Source organism: Netta rufina (assembly GCF_964035555.1).
Source record: "Netta rufina genome assembly, chromosome: 5".
In the NCBI taxonomy this organism is placed as follows: domain Eukaryota; kingdom Metazoa; phylum Chordata; class Aves; order Anseriformes; family Anatidae; genus Netta; species Netta rufina.
The window spans coordinates 30,717,660-30,736,454 of NC_140128.1; the positions used below are offsets into that span (position 1 = coordinate 30,717,660).

Sequence of the window (18,795 nt, forward strand, 5' to 3'; positions counted from 1 at the left end):
TAGTGCTGACAATCTTTTCCACTTGGAACCTGAGAAGTCTGTCCTCCTTTGTCCGATTTGTGACTGCCCTAGCACCAACAGTTTTTCCTAAAGCCAGTAGTTTTTCTACTAGGTAGATTTCATAAACAAAGCTTAAAACACGTTACATCAATTACTATAAACTGCATTTCACAATTTCTTTTGGACTTTGGCAACAACCTCCCCTGGTTATTAGAACAAACCTTTGCAAGACTTGAACCACCACACAGTTTCAAAGCAACTGATGTCTGCCTTCATTAAGATAATTAAGGCAGAAAAGCAGAAGAGATTGCTTTAATATGGATTTACGTGAACACTTGTACGTTACTGGAACGTGGTACTTTCTATTGCGTTACTAGTAATTGCTAGGCCTTGTCTTAGTCCTTCATTTGAATAGACATTTTAAAGAATGCCTAGTTTAACAAAGCAAAGAAAACCTGTGAGAAACTCAGCCTCTTCTGTTCTTGACACCTAAATTGCCTTCAAGTTTAAGAGCACAATGGAAGAGATGATGAATAAATACAACCAGTTCTGTACCTTACTAGTCAAGTATGTCTCAGCTATGTTACAGATTACGTTCCTGTAAAGGATAATCTGCCTCCATAACCATTGACTGCAAAATCAAGGAGATCCTCCACAAGTCTACACGACTTAGGAATTCAACTTCTACTGGTAAATAAACATTTTGCGAATTGCTTGTTCCAAAAGTGCTAAATGTAAGAACAGCAAATACCAAGTTGTTTCAGTATCAGTTATTACCCAATTTCCAGACATTTCTATTCTTTCTACTACAGCTTTTTTTTTATTTATTTAAATTTCTATTTTGTCACTGAAAGCTGCACAAGGAATGGAAGTCTGTTATAAAACGTATCCAGAGTCAAAGGCTTCATGTTTGTTTACTGGTACTATTAAGACAAATATGTATCCCTAAAATCATCTTACTCATCCAGAAAGAAATCCCTTTTCCTGAAAGGTGATGTCATTTATTAATAGGCTAGCTCTCAAGTCTGCTAATAAATACCTTCTCTTGGGAGCGTCAGCTTGCATCCATTCTCCCATGGTCAGAATGGAAAAATTATCACCACACACCTTTTAAGCATTTCAGGCTGGTGCTTGTGGTTAACGCTGCTACATTCCCAGCAGAGTTGAGGCTCAGGAAAGAAACTGGAAATGGCCATTTTTCCATCTCCGCCACTAACAACTGACCCAAGGTTCTCCTAGCAACTGTGTTGAAATTGCCTTTAGAGGAAGGGTTCCTACAGACAAGGCTTCGCATTTTAAGTCGTGGCAGTTGAAAAGCATTACTCATTTTCCATCATTGTTATTTTCTAGCTTACCCAGTTTTCATGTTGTCTGGTTCAACGCATACATACTCGCTCTCAGCAAAGCTGCAGTCACAGGAGATTTTTAGGTGTTTAAATCTATGTATTTTAACACAAGTTCTAATGGTTAGATTAATCATGAGCACTCCTAAATTTACGAGCCTGAAGAGCTTCAGCTGGCATGGCTGAAGTAATTGCAGAATTAAATTACAGACTTGTGACTTACCAAAACTGTGAGATCCTTCCCTCACTTCTGTATCCAGAGCTGATTTTAAAAGCATCAGGGTAGACCTTGTGACTCCAGGATCCATAACGAATAAAACCACACAAGCTTAGCAAGTTACTTCTGTTTAAATAGAAAGACTTCACTGCTTACCTATAACCTCTAATTATTTTATTTCTTGTGTTCTTTATTCCTCCCCATAGTGTCTTCTGGACACACCCTTATGTCTCGAGGAACAAATGCATTTTTTTAACCCCCCCCTAAATTAAAAGAGATCAAATTTAAAATAAGATCGTGGGAGGAAGAAAAAGCTTGTCTTATATCTGCCTGCTTCAAGATCATTTTTTATACTAACCTACCTTATGACCGAAGAACCACAAGGTAAAACATACTTTAGACACGTTGCTATTCAAGATAACACATTCCTCCACTTGTGTTGTTAATAACATCTTTGGTGCATAAACCAGTACTTCTGTGCCAATAAAAGAAAATGCCTCACTGGAAAAACAACTGTGCAAAGAGACAACCTCGTCCTCCAATGCTTTTGCAGGAAGATCTTCACTTGCACAATTCAGTCAGAGGCTTCCTACAGCCTCCAGGTTATTGATTGCTCTGAAAACAGCACCTGAGCTTTAACTTGCAGCAGCAGGCAGCACTTGTGGGACTGAGAAGAAGGGTGCTGATGTAAAGGGACAAGAGTTGGAAGTCATATCCAGGAAAAAAGCTTCCTCTTAAGCCCTACCTGTTCTGAGCAAGTATTTCCAATTAAGAAATGAACAGGAAGTGTTGTTTCATCTACTCAACACAAAAGTGTGTCTTTCCAGGATAAGATCTGCCCTTTCAAGTTTTCTAGAAGTTCATAACTCTTAAACTTTCCCATATGAAGAATAATGGAAGACTGGGTTTGACAAGAAAATCAATTTTAATCATGATTAAGTCTTATTAAATGAGTAGAAAAGAAAAAAAAACTTTCCATATCAACTTTAAAAAGGTGGACTTTTTCAGTCCAGACTATTTCAGAATCAAAGAACTGTTCTCCAAAAGCCTTCACACGTTGTCTTTGCTAATATACATTATTCTCACTTTGAAGGTTCTCAGCCTTTTTTCCTAGTTTAATTTCTGTTAGACACTTCACTTTGAAAGAAACCTGTTCACATTCATGGTGAACAGCTTGTTCTGAGAGAAGTAGCACCAAAACAAGTCAGAATCTAAAATAACTGCTGTCAGAGTTAAACAAATTGGATAACCAGCTGGACTGAAGGCAACTCATGGAAGACAATTCATCCTCACTATAATTTGAGAAAATCAGATGAGTTACACAAGTAATCATTGCAGGATAGAGGATGTCAATAAATAGCTTGGATCATCAATCACTTACTTTGTCCTAACACCTCCTTTGCATCAAACAGTGCTCAAAGGCATCCATTATTCATAGTTCTCCCCAGGCTCAGACTTCTCTGCAGCACTACCTAAACACAAGGCTCATACCTCACTTTGAGGCAGCTCACTCTGGCACTGAGCAGCAGAACCCCTGTACCCATGTATATAAACTATGAGGACATCAAGGCATGTAAAAATTAATTTTTTAAAAACTCAGTTTCATGAAACAACGCAAAAGCTATTTGCCACATTCAGAAAGAATTTTGAAGTTTGTATCCAGCAAAACAGGGACAGGATACCTGATTCTGCTTTGCTTGGAATTGATGTCTCTGATACATATAGGGACTTACAAGTTATTTGAAAAACTGGTCGAGCTTTTCTAGAAACACCAGAACATTTAATTTTGAAGACACCATCATACAAATAACCCCTTATTACTTCTGCCATAAAATAAGCTTTACCCAACACATACACACAGGTTATTGGATCTCCTTTACAGTAATATCTTGTAGGAAAACGGACAACTCCACTAGACAAAAATCACAGCTGTGCCACAGCAAACTGCTCACTTGGTGTCATGCACCAGAATAAAGAGGAGGAGAAAAAAAGTATATACTCTTATTTCTCAAAATTGACTACAACTCAACCCAAATAGTGTCCTTTCAGTAAATTGCTAATACTAACAAATTTAGAGGCTTGTAGAGCAAAGAATAGGAACAGGTGACAATGTTTCAATGGCAAAAGCACCTGGACTTTATTAGGGATACAAAACCATACACACCATGGTTAATAACCTAGAACAGTTATGTTGGGAAGTTTGGGGCAAAACCAAACCTTATAGCATATATAACCCAATTAATTTTCTAGACTGACCATCCTCATGGCAGAGCTAGACAAACCAGGAACCTGCATATTTTGAACTCTGTTGCTTGCTGCCTATTCAGCAAGGCAGACTTGCACACAGCAACGCTCAGTCACCACTCTTAAGAAAAAGAGACTACGAACTAACGGGGAGTGGGAAAATTCCAGGCAAATGTTAAGGATCAAGTGCTAAGTTATAGCTGAATAAACAAAGTAGACATTTTTACCAGGGAAACAGACCAAAGTGCACTTAATATTCAGTTTCTTCTGCTAAGTTACAGGTATAATGCAAGTTTACTTTGAAATAACGTTTAAAAACACTGATTCAGCTTGGCATTTGGCAGCACAGAGTATTACAGAAAGTTGGCTGGAGCAAACTAAAATTAAACACTTCCTCCTACCCAAATAAATCTTACTGAGTCTATAATCATACAACATTTCTTTCATGGCTAGAATTCTTTAGCTCTTCCATAAATACAAAGGTGTTTACCTCACAATAACTGGTCCGTGCAGTGCATTTTCAAATTCAGTTGAGCTCAGCTACACTTCAGGTTTCCTCTCACAGGCTGCTGCAAGTTAACAGCTCTTCAGAAATCCCATGCTCTTGGCAGAGCTGTTTGGGGACTCAGAGCCCTGGCGAGCGGTGACAACGTTCCCAGGCTGGATGTGGCCCCTGGCACTGCTACAGCCTTTTGCAATACAGGGAAATGGAAATTAACTTTAAAGGCACTGAGTTCATACCTCAGTAACACGGAACAGTGACAGAGTAACTGTGTCACAGCCATAGACTGTAATGCATTAGATAGAAAATCTCTACAGTTTCTCACTTCTAAGTAGTAAAACACAGGATTTTACAGATCATACTCAACAGTTATGGAAAGTAACCGCACCTGCATGCACGGTACCTCAGGGTTTCAAGCACGGAAATACAAATCCTACCAAGACGCAATTCAGTCTTCCTGAAGGCAGGAGCTGATTAAATCAAGAACGTTCAAAAAACTCCTATATATTAGCACTTGTTTCCATTACAGCACGTCTCAAAAATCGATGCTCACTGAGCTCAGCATTGTAAGGGGCAGTTCCTGAAATAATTGAGGTCTCCCAAGCAGGCTCCACAGTCAAAATGCTCGCCTCGGGTCTCCTCAGAAGCACAGAGAATGGCAGCCAGCAACAGGGGGGAGATGAAAACAGACACTCAGGGCCCACAAGCAATAACTTCCTTCCTCTCATGGCTTAAGTCTACCATTGCTCAAGATTTTGTGTAAGTGAAGTTCTCTAAGCCACCTGGCTCCCACAGGCCTAAAACTTGATGGCTTTAGCCATGGCTAACGAGCTCAGGCACCTGACAGATCTCCTCAGAGCTGGCACTCGCTCACCACTCCTCTCCTAACACCAGCCCACCTTCCTAATGACCAAGGAACCCTCATTCAAAAATGAAAACCCACGTGCCAAGTATCAGTGATATAACCATGCACAGAAGAAAAAGCCCATATCCAATCCCCAGGACTTCTACCTTCCCCCAGTCAGAAGTGTCCTGAGAGACAGGCCTGAAGGCCATGCTTGCCCTTTCCCACCTCTCTAGTCCAGCAAATCTTGTATTACATTTCTGCAATGAAAAACATCCTTGAAGAACTGACATACACCACTTACCTCTCAAAGTTGAAACACTGTACTTTTGCACAGGCAATTCCGTTTTTTGTTTACTGCTTTGTGCAACTTCCTCCCCCAAAACATAAACAACCTTCTTGGTCTCCAACCGCCCCAAAATCAGCAACACACCCCTTTCACACAGGCATCAGAGTTAGTTTCAGCTACCAGCTGCAAGTGGTCTTGTTGATTCCCTGCACTGGAGGACCTGGCCTGAAGGAAGCTAGGATCCTGGTCATGTTTAAGACCAGGTCGCAGGAGATGCCAGTGCCAATCCAACTGCCCATTGCTCCCCCTAGTTCCCTTTTTCCCTTACAGCAGCATTTGCCAGACAACTTAGAGACGATTTTGCTCTTCACACCAGCACAGAAGATTCACTTCTTTTTCTGTTTTAATTTCCTGCTGGCTTAATGAGTGACTATGGTTTTATCAAGGAGTCAAACACAACACAGGTGCTGCAGAAATATGATCAGCAAGGAGACCACTTCTTCCAGTGATGGCAAACAGGTTGAAAATTCATGAGACAACAAGGGCCACCCTTGGACTTCCAGAGTAGTGTCACTGCCAGGATGAAAAATACTTGTTAGCCAACGAAATTATCTGGGGAAATTCAATTTTGAGCTTACAGCTCACGTTCTGGGTTGTTTCTCTGAATGTCATAATGCTGCCTAGAGGCTCATCTACTACCTCCTTCAGCGGTAGTTTAGAAGGAACGACCTGTGAACCACAGAAATGTTATAAACTTCAAATGAGGCTTAAACCCATAAATTCCAGGGGTTATGGGCACCTTGCAACTTACAGTGTGGCACCTTAACCCTAGAAAGCACTTGAGTCTTGTCTGGTTTATTTGCTAGACTGAGCAGTAAATACTTTTCAATGTATTCAATGGCCTTCTCACACGCATAACTTTCCACTGTACATCAAAACAAAAAATCAAAACGTGACTAAGCCCTGAGCCTGACATGCCAGGAACCTAAAAGTGAACGAAGTAGCAGAATTTTAAGTTTTATAGACATAACATTACCAAATAGGAGATGCGTAGAATAAAATAAAATCAGATCTAAAAAAGTTCGTCTTTTACTAAAAAAAAGTAAAATGTTATCTTTCCTCTTGAAGTTCCTGGGGACAGAATAGAAGGAAGATGCATCAACCAGCTTCCCCTTCAACAAAGCTGTTCCATACCACAGAGTGTTATTTTAATTTGCAAAATAGACTAAGAATTTGCAATTTTCTTCAACAGTCTTCACAACATTCGCATCCTTCTTAAAACGTTCTTCACAAGAATTCTGTTTTGAATCAGACCTACAGACTGGATTTATTTCACTGACTGAACAAAGAATTATAAAATCTGCTGCAGTCCTGCCTCTCCCACTTCTTGTTAGCCTGAGTTTTTGATCTTACGACATCTGCTAGTCACAGTTAAAGAGAAGTTCTGCTACCTGGTTAAAGGCCACTAGACAATGTAGACTTATTACCAAATAAAGGAGAATTTCAAGCGCATTAGAAGAAACTATTGAAGAAACTATTGTGACGCCTTTCAGATAAACAGTAAATGATATCTCTGTTCCAAGAAGGATGAGTCACAGAAAAGGAGTTAACTGTGAAGAGCTACCCTAATTTTGTCTGGACAGCACAGAGTAAAGAAATATGTGACAGTCTAAACAGTAACCACTGCACATATTTTCCAAGTATCTGAGCTTAAACGATCCAAACTCCACTAAAGAATTATAAATGTAGGAAAATAATGTACATTAGAGACAGTTGTCTTGGTTTTACAAATGCTGGGAATACAGATGTATGAGGGTGGTGACAGGCCGTGAATCTATCTTTAGAAAAAATAAAAACAACTTCCAAATTGCATGGAAGGAAAGAATTAGAATAAAAATCTAGGCTCTCCTGTAATCCACTTCCAAACTTAAAACAGCAGATAATGAGGTCCCTAAAGTAAACACAGAATAATGTGATAACTAACACTACAGAAACAGGGCTTGCTTTAGCACCTAAGCCTACATGAGATGAATACCAATGCCATACCAGAATTATTGGAATGGCATCTTTTCTTATTATTTTTAATTAAAAAAAAAAAGACTACATTGAATTTGAACACATACCTCGTGAGTGACACCTGATATGGTAACAACTATTTGTTTGCTTTTAAAAGGGGAGAACATTTACTTTGGTACTCTGAGGAACGAAAAAAAGACCATCCTTGCTACTTCCCTAAACTAATCATCTTCAATCATTTTGATGTGTCTAAAAGAAACAAAGAGCAAAGAATGACCAGGATGCAACAAACTGCTTTGCTCATGCCTTATGAGCTATTAAGTCCTGAGCGAAAGAGCTACTCACAGTTCCATGAAAACAGCTGTCTGGAGAAGCAATTCCCAGCATATTTTGTACTGGCACCATTCCCCACTTTCTGTAAACAATATGTCCCAAGAATTATGCCTGCAGCTTTAGGACAGTATTGTTTAAGGCCTTGCCAGCCGTACCTGCCTTACGAACACCACACCACACGGTAAACCAAGGAATGCACAGTCCAAAAACAAAGGTTTTGCTGGTGATATTCACGGAAGTAACAAGGTATATCTGGAAAAAGAAAAAAAAAAAGGGAAAGGGTTCTGGAAGAAGGAATTAATTCCAGCATGAATTTCACAGTACTGTGGCTACAGCTATTTTACAACAGATCAGCAGTCCTGGGGGTGATACGATGCCAGCCCCTTCCCACTGAACAAACAGGGACAGCAAATCACAGCAGATCGATCCAGTATCTTATTGCACAGAACTAGACCGGATATAATGTCATCTCAAATAGTCGAGTAAATAAATCGTTAATTATTTCATGAAGCTAAAAGGCAAACAGCAGAAAGACACGCGTTAGAAAGTTGAAAGACCGTCTTTGAAAGCAGAAAGGGAGCTTACGCAGAATTTACCAAAACCAAACACCAAAGCAGTAAACTGGATAACAAACAATCATTTATGTAAAAGCCACATTAAGGAGATTGGAATAAGCATGTTTGTACATTTTCAGATATAACTGGAGCCAGAGGCAATCACGTATAAGCGAGGGGAATAAAAAACCCAACCCCACAGCCTAGCTCCTTTAAGCAATGAAGTTTTCCATTCATTGTTGAAGATCTAAAGAAATTAAGATTTTAGGACTAGATTTTTTTTCCCCTCAGGTAACCTTATAATTGGCAAGATGCAACTGTATCTTCACAATCACCTCATCAAACATTTCAGCATTTGCCTACATTCTGGCCACACTGACTGGTTCCATCTCCCACTTGATCTAACGCTGCAGAAAGCAAGACGTCCGTTCAGTTACTATCAGTTACCTGCGGTTAGAGAGCTGGGCAGCCTTTACTTGCAGAAATCCCTAATTTTAAGGTTATTACGTGAGGACATTGAACTAACGTCTGGCCACTAGATTGTGACACACTATAGTGGGAGCAAGGAGCGAGGCAAAGAACAGAATCCAGTTGGTTCAGATAACATCTTGCCATCTACTGGAAGCATAAAGGAAGATAACGGTGTAGTAATGACAAGATCTACATTCATGGATGGATTTGAGACCTCATCTCATTTATGAGTTGTGTTCTCATCATACAAACACATTTCCTACAGCAAGACAACCCATAGCTGACTGCTCATAAGACCAGAGCTACAGACCCCTCTTTACTGAAGAAGCACCTGTACCAAGTTATTGGTGGCCTCTCACCTATGCAGAGATCCTTTATGCATCTAGAAGAAACTCCATGCAAAGAGCTCCCAAATGCACGATCTTCACCTCAGGTGGACCCTTGTGAGGGTGAGGCACGCAGGCAGGACCACTTCCAGAACAAACTCGCTCACAGCCTCATTGGCAGCACGCACCGGATCCATGTCACTTCCTTTCAACAACAGCACAGCCCCTCTGTTCTTGCTCCCCCACCCAAAGCTCCAGTTCTAGTGCTTGCAGAAGCAGAAAAAGGGAACTGATCCTGTTGAAAACAAACATGGAAAAAAATAATACTTTTTGTCAAGCTGAGCTCCTAGATCTCAAATGCATGAGGTGACAACCCAGTGTGGATCCTTACTATTTCGTCAGGGCCTTACCTGAGGAGCTGAGTGACAACTAACCACCCAATAATACCGGTCTGGAAAACAAGCCAGGCTGCAAGAATAGAGAACCATTCTGGGCAAGAACCAATTCAAGGAAGGAATATACACTCCAAACAGTCCTGGGATCCTGAACTGCAACTGAGCAGTGCAAGAAGGTTAGCCATCATCAAGCAAGACGGGAGATCAGTGACAATCCAGCATCTTGGACCACTCCAGGATACATCATATTTCCAAAAAGCTTCCTACCTCTACATGGCTAAAATATTTTCTTCTGAAACATGGGAAGAAAAAGAGCAATAAACCATCCAATCAACCAAATTCCCGCAGATCAGAGACAACATCTAATAAGAGACGGCAAGCCGTTCTGCAGAAAACTTCTTTCCAACCAAGTGAACATGCTCGTTCACAGCAAAGCATTGCAGTTCATTATTAAGAAATTAAGACAGGAAATTGAGGAATAAGGAAATTAAGACTGACTCAGATTTTTTGCCCTAGATTTCATAAATAAATTAGATCATCATCTTCATTACCCTTAGTATTTTTAAAACAAGAATAACGCTTCCACAGTTCACATGACCTCACCGTGTTCACTGCATCTCTATACCTCAGCTCTGCCTACCTCGAACAGAAAGAGGGAGGACCTAAACCTACAGCATTAAAACACTAATTTAACAACTGCTAAATTGCCACATGCTGGAGCCAATTTTTTTTTTCCCCCACTTGAATGACGAATACTGTTTACTCTGTAAGATTTGCAGAATTGGGTCCTTAGCTTAATTTTAACAAATCCTGTAGGCAGACAAGCCACATGGATTTTTCCAGCCCAAATTATATTCCTAGTTTGTGCACAGGCAAGATACTGAAAACACTATCTGAATGCAATTATGTTGAGAACAAACTCTCACATGCAAAGTGAATGATGTCCATTACACAGATAGTAAGTTAGCACGACTGAAAATACAACTGAAATACAAGACTGTGTCTGAAACACGAGGTAACCAACATGAAAGGGCATTATGTCTGTATCAATGGCTAGCTAAGATTGTGCATTTGAGCAAAAATAGTCATTTCTGAGGTACAAATTCTGTACTTCAAAAAATGAGGAAAACTTTCACCCAGTACTAAGCACACACCTTTTTAAAGAGGCATATGCTACCTCACAGGACAACAAAGAAATATATAAATATTTTGGCTGTTCAAATTTGTGCCAAACTAACCTTTCAAGCTCTCCTCTAGTGTCTTTGAACAATCACGAACTTCAGTATCACACTATTGTGGAAAAAATAACAGTGACCTTATTCGGAAGCCTCCCAGACTGAGCACTGCTTATGAAAATCAGAGAGAGAGCATTCAGGTTGGTAAAAGGCCAAGAGAAAACCTAGAAGTTGTTGATGCACCACTGCACCCTTCCTGGGGCCAGCACAGGAATGCCCTAAAGCAGTGACTGTGCCATTCACTACAAATGGGTAGAGAAGTCCCTAGACCACCTCAGCCAGCTAGTCACAGTTTGCCTAAACAAAACCTAAAGAGAAAATTAACTCTGCCTAACCCTATAGCAGACATGTAAATGAAACGATAAGCAGCTCAGATTTTATCGTAACACCATGCCCTGAACCAAAAGGCAGCCATGGGGTTTTCCAGAGAATTCAGACACTCCCGTCTATTCACCAATTGCATGTATTAAATTAAAACAATGCTTAGATGACTAATATATGATCAAATACAAAAAGTCTCTTTTAAAACAAGCTTTTTATGGAAGGATATGGATAACTATCTGGACAAAAAAAGATGTAGGCTGATTAAATTGCAATCCTTCCCTCCCTTGCACTTTCTGCTACCAAGAAACACCCGGGGCTGACCACTTGCCCAGGCTGAATGGCTTTTTACAGGCCACTTTCTTTACATAGGAAAATCCATGCATAGCACAGTTGAAATGTACCTTTAAATTAACAAATTGCCTCAGAAAAAAAAATCATGCAATTCAAGAAAACAGCAATTCTAATACGTAAATACTATAAACACAAACGTCATGGCACTTTTGAAGCCACCCCATGGAAATCCAGTTAAAAAAAACACAGGATAACACATGTTTTTCATGTAGATATGTTAACCCATGCAAAAAACACCAAAATTTATGGCCCCAAACAGAATTGCACATTTAATATTAACCTGTGATAATGCTCAAGGGCTATTAAGAGAAGATAGTGAACAATTACCTCTAACCATTAACAAGACGACTGATAATTTGCTTTTGGGGGAAGGAAATCCAGAAAATCCCCCATATTGGTAATTATCTGCCCAAACCTGAAAAGCAAAGCCAGTATCACAGAAATGTGTAACAGCTGGCCTGTGTGAGGTCCTCGAGCAGACTACTTCTTAGACATGATGTGTCCAGCTGGGTGAAGGGACTGGACAGCGGTGATGGGCTTGAACCTGACAGGGGCAACCCAACGCAGAGGCAGACTGCGTGGATGGGGAACACTGGGAAGATCCATGAAGGACTCTGCATCAAGCACAGACCACTGAACCATGCCTACCACCACCCTGATCATGAGTAACTTCTCTCTCAGGCATTTTAGACCAAGTTAAGCCTCACAGGCTTTGTACAAACAGGATCCCTTCTCATCATAAACAAAAAACAGGCAGCAGAAAGATCAAATGAAGCAAGCTTTGACAGCAACCAGCCTTAAAAAAATAAAAAAAAGAGTACTTGCTTTACAAAAATATGTTAGTAAAGCCATCCACACCAGGGGAAAAGGCTGCAAAATACATGGCTCCTCTCAGTACTGAGGCACTGCCTGGTTGCATCCCCAGCACAGAGCCTGTACGGCTCCGTGGCACCACAGCGGCCTGTACAATCCAAGGACCAACTGTTGTTTTATGACAAAGAGTATCCAGTGATTATTCTCCACAGAATTTAGGTTATTACCTCGAGAAAGAAACACACATTAGAGGAAAAAGGAAAGCCAGTAATGAAGTTTCTACGGACCATGGTATTTGGCAATTTGCTTCAAACTCTTTGAATGCTACCAAGTTCCAGAAAAAAATCCAAGAACAAGATGAGATGATTTCTGTTAAACACATTAGAAGGAAGGTACATGCTTTCTTTCCTCTCATACCATGCATACAAAGTAAAATACAAGCCCAATGCTTTTACCGTTAGTTACTAAAAAGTGAGGCCTGGCCTACCTCAGCTGGGAACCAAGCTTAATTTGTGTCATTCCTCTGTACCAGGAACTAACTCCCATGCCTCCATAGATCTTTAACAGTTGATGAATTAATGCCTTTGAAAGCAGACTATCCTCACTCCAAGTCTTAGATCAATGCACAAAGACATTAGCTAACCAAAGACTCAAGAGAAGCAGCCACGAAGCACTGGCTTGCAAGGTAAACTGAGTAACTAGGAGTTTGGCACTTAGATGCTCAGTTCGGCCCCTCAGCAAGCAGCACAGCCTCAGGAGAGGCAGAGCATCTCTGGTCTTAGCAGGTTACAGAAATTAACTTTAAAAAAAAAAAAAACAACACTAAAAATCAGTTCCCTGTTAAGAGTGAAGCCCAGTCACAGTCTAGAACAGTGCTAATCAAGTTTAAACAATGTTAGAAGTAGAAGAGGGACCCTTAACATTTGTTTTTGTTTTTTCCCTTGGAAAAAATAAACTGAATAGAAGTGGTCACATTCAGATCAAGTATGGTTAAAATATGGTAGAAGTGGTTCTGGCCAAGCGCATCAGTATACGTTTTTCTCTTAAGAGCCTCCATAGTACTCGTAGTTCTAGATCTGTGCCCAATAAAGAAGCCCAAGCCAATGACTAAGTACCTACAAAAAGCAGCTCTGATTAATCTTTATGTATGCCCTGGGAGTTTATTAGAGAGTATTGTTTACAACCCAATTCATCAGGAATTTCCAGATTGTTGCTTCCTAGAAAAGGAAAAGTAACCAGAAAAAATTCCAGACAGCTCGGTCCAAGCTTTAAAACACTGTATTTGACACCAGCATTTCACTTAGAAGGCAAAGAACTTTGGCTCTGCCTTCAACATCAAAACCCAAGAACCCTACGGATTGAGCACTCAAGGAAGCCAAGGAGTTGTTTCTGCCCCCCAAACTCTGACACGGCTGCACATTTTCCCCAAGAGTACCTTCACATTCTGACAGCCCTACTCCTGCTTTGGGCTCATACACAAATCGTTTGTCCTGCCACACTTCCAGTCACAACCCTGCACCAAGAGAAGGCGTGTAAATCACTCTCCAGAAACATCAGCTGTGAGCACTGCAGAACATCACGGCTCCACACCGAACTACTCTGTGAAGACAAGCGCCGAACGGAGCAGTTCAGGTTTTCATGGATGCATCTCTTCCAACTCAGTTGAAAGGACTCTGGATGAATGTGTAACTGCGCTTTCACGTGACACGATGCCATTTGTACTTCCACACTGATGGCAGCCTATCAACGTTCGCGAGTTTATCAGCTCAAGTCTCAATCAATGACAGTGAAAAAAGAGCACTGCCTACTGCACAGTGGAATAATCCTCCTGATCTTGTTTGTTACAAAAGTTTTCTTGTTTCTGATGCAACATCTGCTTTAAGTGCATGCTGAAAACAGTATCAGTGCAAAAAGGGTATTTGATGGATGCCACAATTAAGGTGAGAACAAACTTCCTCTTCCAGACACGGCTGTGTCAGTCCAAGGTTACTGCCCTCAGCCTGGCCCTAGCTCCTCATCCTCCCCTCGCTACTGTCACCACCCCCACCAACATGTCAGCTGAGAAAAACGGTAGAACACTCAAATTTGACTTTTTACCAGCCAAGCCAACACAAAACAGCTTCCTAGAGGTCTTTGTTAACCCAAAGCATTTGATGGAAAGGTACAGTTCCAGAGAAGCTCAAGCAAATTTAGGTCAGAACTACTACGGCCCCATCTCCCACCCTATTCCTCACCCACTCAATGGGCAGCCAGTTCAGAAACACGATCCAGCCAAAACCTAACACAGCAAAAAAGTAATTCATTACACCAGCCCTGTAACTCCATGACATTAACTCATGGCTGCAAAGACTGCCGTGCCAGCAGGGGAAGATGCATAGGCAAGGAGGAGGCAGTACCACTGCAGCCCCAGCGTAAACTGCCAAAATCTTGACAAGCTTAGGCAAAACTAAGAGAGCTGCTTTGGAGAAGAGTGGTCACAGCCTCCTTCTCCTGCACGAGCAGTAACGTTTGCATAGCCACAGAGCCAGCCAGTTCAGGCAGTCGATCCAACTCAAGTTCAATATTTTCTGTACCACCATTCTCAGCTGGATCAGCAAAGAGGGAGTGACAGAGAATAATAGCTCTTTTGGGGGAAAGCATTGCCAGAGAAATCAAAGCTGCTCTGGTGGTAGTGCAGTAACATGGCTGTGGAGGACATGTTAAAGTCTCAGCTTGATTGACTTTACACCTTGTGTTCTGCAGAAAAAGAAAGACAATGTGCTCTAATTTCAGTTATTAAACATCCAGATCCCTGGACTGAAGAAGTATCTATTATTTTAATGCATTCACCAGTCATTACAGACTCCAAAAGCAAGACTAAAGCCACAGTTCCATATTAGCTTAAACCATGCTTGCTTGATAAACAAGCAGAATAAATAATGTTTAATCCCTCCCTAAATTAAAAGCAAACAAGGTCAGAGTGTCAGGTGAGTGCAATAAGCACAGTAGGACCCCAAAAGTTACCAAATACATGAGCTTAGGCTGCTACAAGAATCTCTCACCGTAGAGATGCTGTAGAACAGCTTTCCTAGAGTGCAGGAGATATACTTTTTTATTGCATTAGGAAAAAATGCTGGTTTTTAAATATTATGCAGCTCCACCAATATTAGCGGTGGAATAAAAACAGCTACAGGCAGAATTGAAGAATCCTGTACAGTGCTGTAACAGGCTGTTAAGAACATGCAACTAAAACCTCACAACATTTGTATTCCTCCTAGCCCGTTACTGGGGAGGCAAGCACTTTTGGACTGACTTTTATTTCAGCAAGTTTTTAAACCTGCCACTCTCATTCTGGTAGGAAAGAAAAGTGTGTAAAGATCATTCCGGCACCAGGCAGCTGTATCGCGCTACAAAATATAGCGCTGGCAAGTCTTGGGAGTTTTGAGAGCCCAACGTGGCTCGTTGGGCTGTTTTTCTTCTTCCTAAATGCATAACGCTGCCAGGTACTAGCACAATACCAGAAGGTTTAACAGCACCAGAGTAAGAAGATAAACTTGTCTACTGTCTGGTTTACACGCACCTTCAGCTTCCACACATTTAAGAGAAGTAATAAATGCAGGGAAGTAATTCCCAGGCTGAGAAAAAGAAAAAAAAAAAAAGACAGCTAATAAGCATAATAGATGTTTGATTTGAATTGCATCTCTTATTTAAGCTTTAGGGAAAAAAACTTCTTTGAGGTGTTCTGCTTAGAGCTCCACAAATCAAAGTTTTGCTGAGGCTTAAAACCAGGGCTTTATGGAATTACAGATGAAACAGAGCTTGCTGTAGGATAACTCCAGCTATGAAAACAATTAGAGAATCACCAACAAGGATGAACACGGACTCATTTTTTTGGACTTTAGTCGCATCATCTTTTATTTCCTCCGTGAGATTTTCGCTAGGGGGAAGAAAAAGCAGCACGTCCAGCGAGGATTGCCAAGAGATGAAGAAATGGAAAACCCACACTAATGAGCCGAAAAACAATACCGTTTCTCTATGGCAACAATTAACTTCTGCATCAGCATAGAGCCCATTTCAGCAGTAACCACGGATCAATAAGTCAACCAGCAGCGATGAGTCAGGAACCCATTTCAATATTTACCCTTTTCCCTACGAGCCGCGGCCGGAGTAGTATTATGGCCAAGCAGCATGACTGCGCCTTCCATTTTACCCTCTCATTCAGCAGCCTCGCCGGCGAGGCAGGAAGACCGAAAAAATGAGGGAAAACCACCAGAAAAACCGAGCCGGGGCGACAATCGGACATTGTTCGGGGCCGGGAGCATCTCCCAGCCCTGACGGCTGAGCCCAGGCGCACGGGGCACAACCGGGGCAGGGCAGGCTCCCGGCACAGCCCCCCCCGAGCCCCCCGGAGCCCCCGGGCCCCGTTCCGGGGCGCTCCCGGCACGTTCCATAAATGAAACCCGGGCCCGGGGGAGCCGCAGCGCCCAGCGGGGACCCCGCAGCCCCGGGGGGGGGGGTCCCGGGGCAGCCCCGGAAGCGCCGCGGGGGCTCGGCAGCGGCCCGGCCCCACCTGTGCCGCCCCGCGGGGCCCCACCCGGGCGCTCCCCGCCGCCCCCTGCAGCGGGGCGGGGACCGGGCGGCGCCCCCCGGTTCTCCCCCGGTTCCCCCCCACCTGAGGCATCGCCCCCCGCCGGCTCTGCCCTGCCCGGCCCAACGCGGCTCAGCTCGGCTCGGCTCGGCCCAGCCCGGCCCGGCGGCGCTCACCTGCTCGCCCGCCGCCGCCGCCGCCTCTTCAGCCGCCGCCCTCCGCCACCGAGCAGCGCCGCCGCCGCCGCCCCCCCCCCGGCCCCGCCGCTGCTGCTGCTGCTGCACCCGCCCCCGCCCATCCCCGCGCCCCCATTGGCCGCCCTCGCCGCCGCTCTGCCCGCCGATTGGTGCGCCCAGCTGCTCGTCCGAGCGCCGAGCCCGCCTCCCTCCCCGCCCACGGGCCCCCGGTGTTTTATTCACTCCGAGGCTTTGGCGCCCCCACTCTCCAGCGGCCGCTCCTGATTGGGGGAAGGGGCCGGAGGGGAGCGCTGCGATTGGCTGCGGGAGCTGCCAGCTGACGCGGTGGGCCCGCCCCCCTCTCCGCTCGGGCTTAGGCTGCGGTGGGGCGGGGGCGGCCGCGGGGCGCGGGGGCCGGGAGCGGCGGGGTCCGGCCCGTGGGGTCCGGCCAGAAACCGCGCCCCGGGCCCGGGGGCCGCCCGCGGAGCCCGCCCGGCCCCGGTGGTCGCCCCCACGCCGCGGTGCCCGGGGCCGCCGCAGGGCCCGGGGCCGCTCCGTTACCACAGCGGGGGCCCGGGGCGACGCCTCTGGCCCCCGGGGATCCTCCCGCAGCTGCGGCCGCTCGGTCACACGTCCACCCCCGTGCCCGGAGCCCGAGGTCCCGGAGCCGGAGCAGGCCGGGCGGGGGCAGCGCCAGGTGCTGCAGCAGCTCGCCCGCCGCCAGCCGTGTGCCCCGCGGCGCTCAGCGGGCTTCCGAGCAGCGCTTTCAGCCGGAATGCAGGCCAGAGCCCTGCTCAGGGCTGAAAAATAAAATAAATAAATCAGGAAGTTGAAATGCAAAAATTACGTAAGGTTTCGCTGTGTCGTTATCCTTATTACCTTCTCCCTGCGTGCACCATACCCATAGACTCATAACCCCTTACGCCTCTTTGTCTCTAAACCAAGCAAAGGGACAGAACAACAAAGGCCGAGTGTCACCCAGCACGCACCCAGGACATACGGGAACTGGAAGCTGTGGTCATGTCGCAACATCGCCCGCAAGGTCAGCTACCGAGCTCACATGGAGGTGCTGGGGCAGAAGCAGGAGGCTGGCACAAACCCCAACTATCAGAACGATGCTCCGTCCCCCCCAGATCCCTGCATGTTCAAGGATTAAATTAAGAAGAAAACACAAGAACTTACTTTACTTACTTTTTTTTTTTCTTTATTTTTTTACATCTCTACGTGTCACTCTGCTTGGAAAGCAAACCCAAAGCAGATAGCTGCCCTCCTTCTCACAGCTGCTTCTCAGAGTGCTGCTCTCAGCCACCAGCACAACACAGTTATGTTGGAGCCAGTCTTCCAAAATGACTAGACAGATATTTCTACCAGTCCTGAGTTTTCTTCTGTTGTTATGAAACCCAGAGTCATTTCTGACCTGGCATAGATCTTAGTATGTTGCATGCCCAATATCTTTGGTTTCACTCTTCATCTTATTCATAATCTCCATATTTTTGATAAAACATGGTGCCTTAAGCCTTAATTTCCAAGCAGCAATCTTTGTATTATAAAGATGCTCTGCTTCCAAGTGAGGATTTGAGGGTGGGTAAGGACACGCTATTGTAAATGAAATTCTAATACATGCTTCAGCTATATATAGCTTTCACAAATATTTGTGAAAGCTATATATATTTGTGAAATTTGTTTATTCATTTGTTGCTATTACCACTTCTCTGCTGGGCTATTTGTATCTCCGTAACTCCCCATGTAGTCGTTGGGAACCAAAGGGAAAGGGGGTTGTGGTGGGAAAGGAAAA

General features: G+C 43.8%; 1 protein-coding gene across 3 annotated transcripts in view; it reads right to left on the reverse strand.

The window, feature by feature from the left end:
* The window catches only part of NUMB (NUMB endocytic adaptor protein), a 96,602-nt gene extending 79,516 nt beyond the window's left edge, over positions 1-17,086 (reverse strand). For 2 of the 3 annotated variants that reach the window (XM_084287746.1, XM_084287748.1), the window contains exon 1: positions 17,001-17,086. The gene's annotated coding sequence lies outside the window, so the exon portion shown is untranslated. Of the gene's footprint in view, positions 1-4,294; positions 4,382-17,000 lie in introns of those variants that run through there. The other variant, XM_084287747.1, reaches the window with a different exon arrangement.
* Between the last annotated feature and the right edge of the window lie 1,709 nt (positions 17,087-18,795).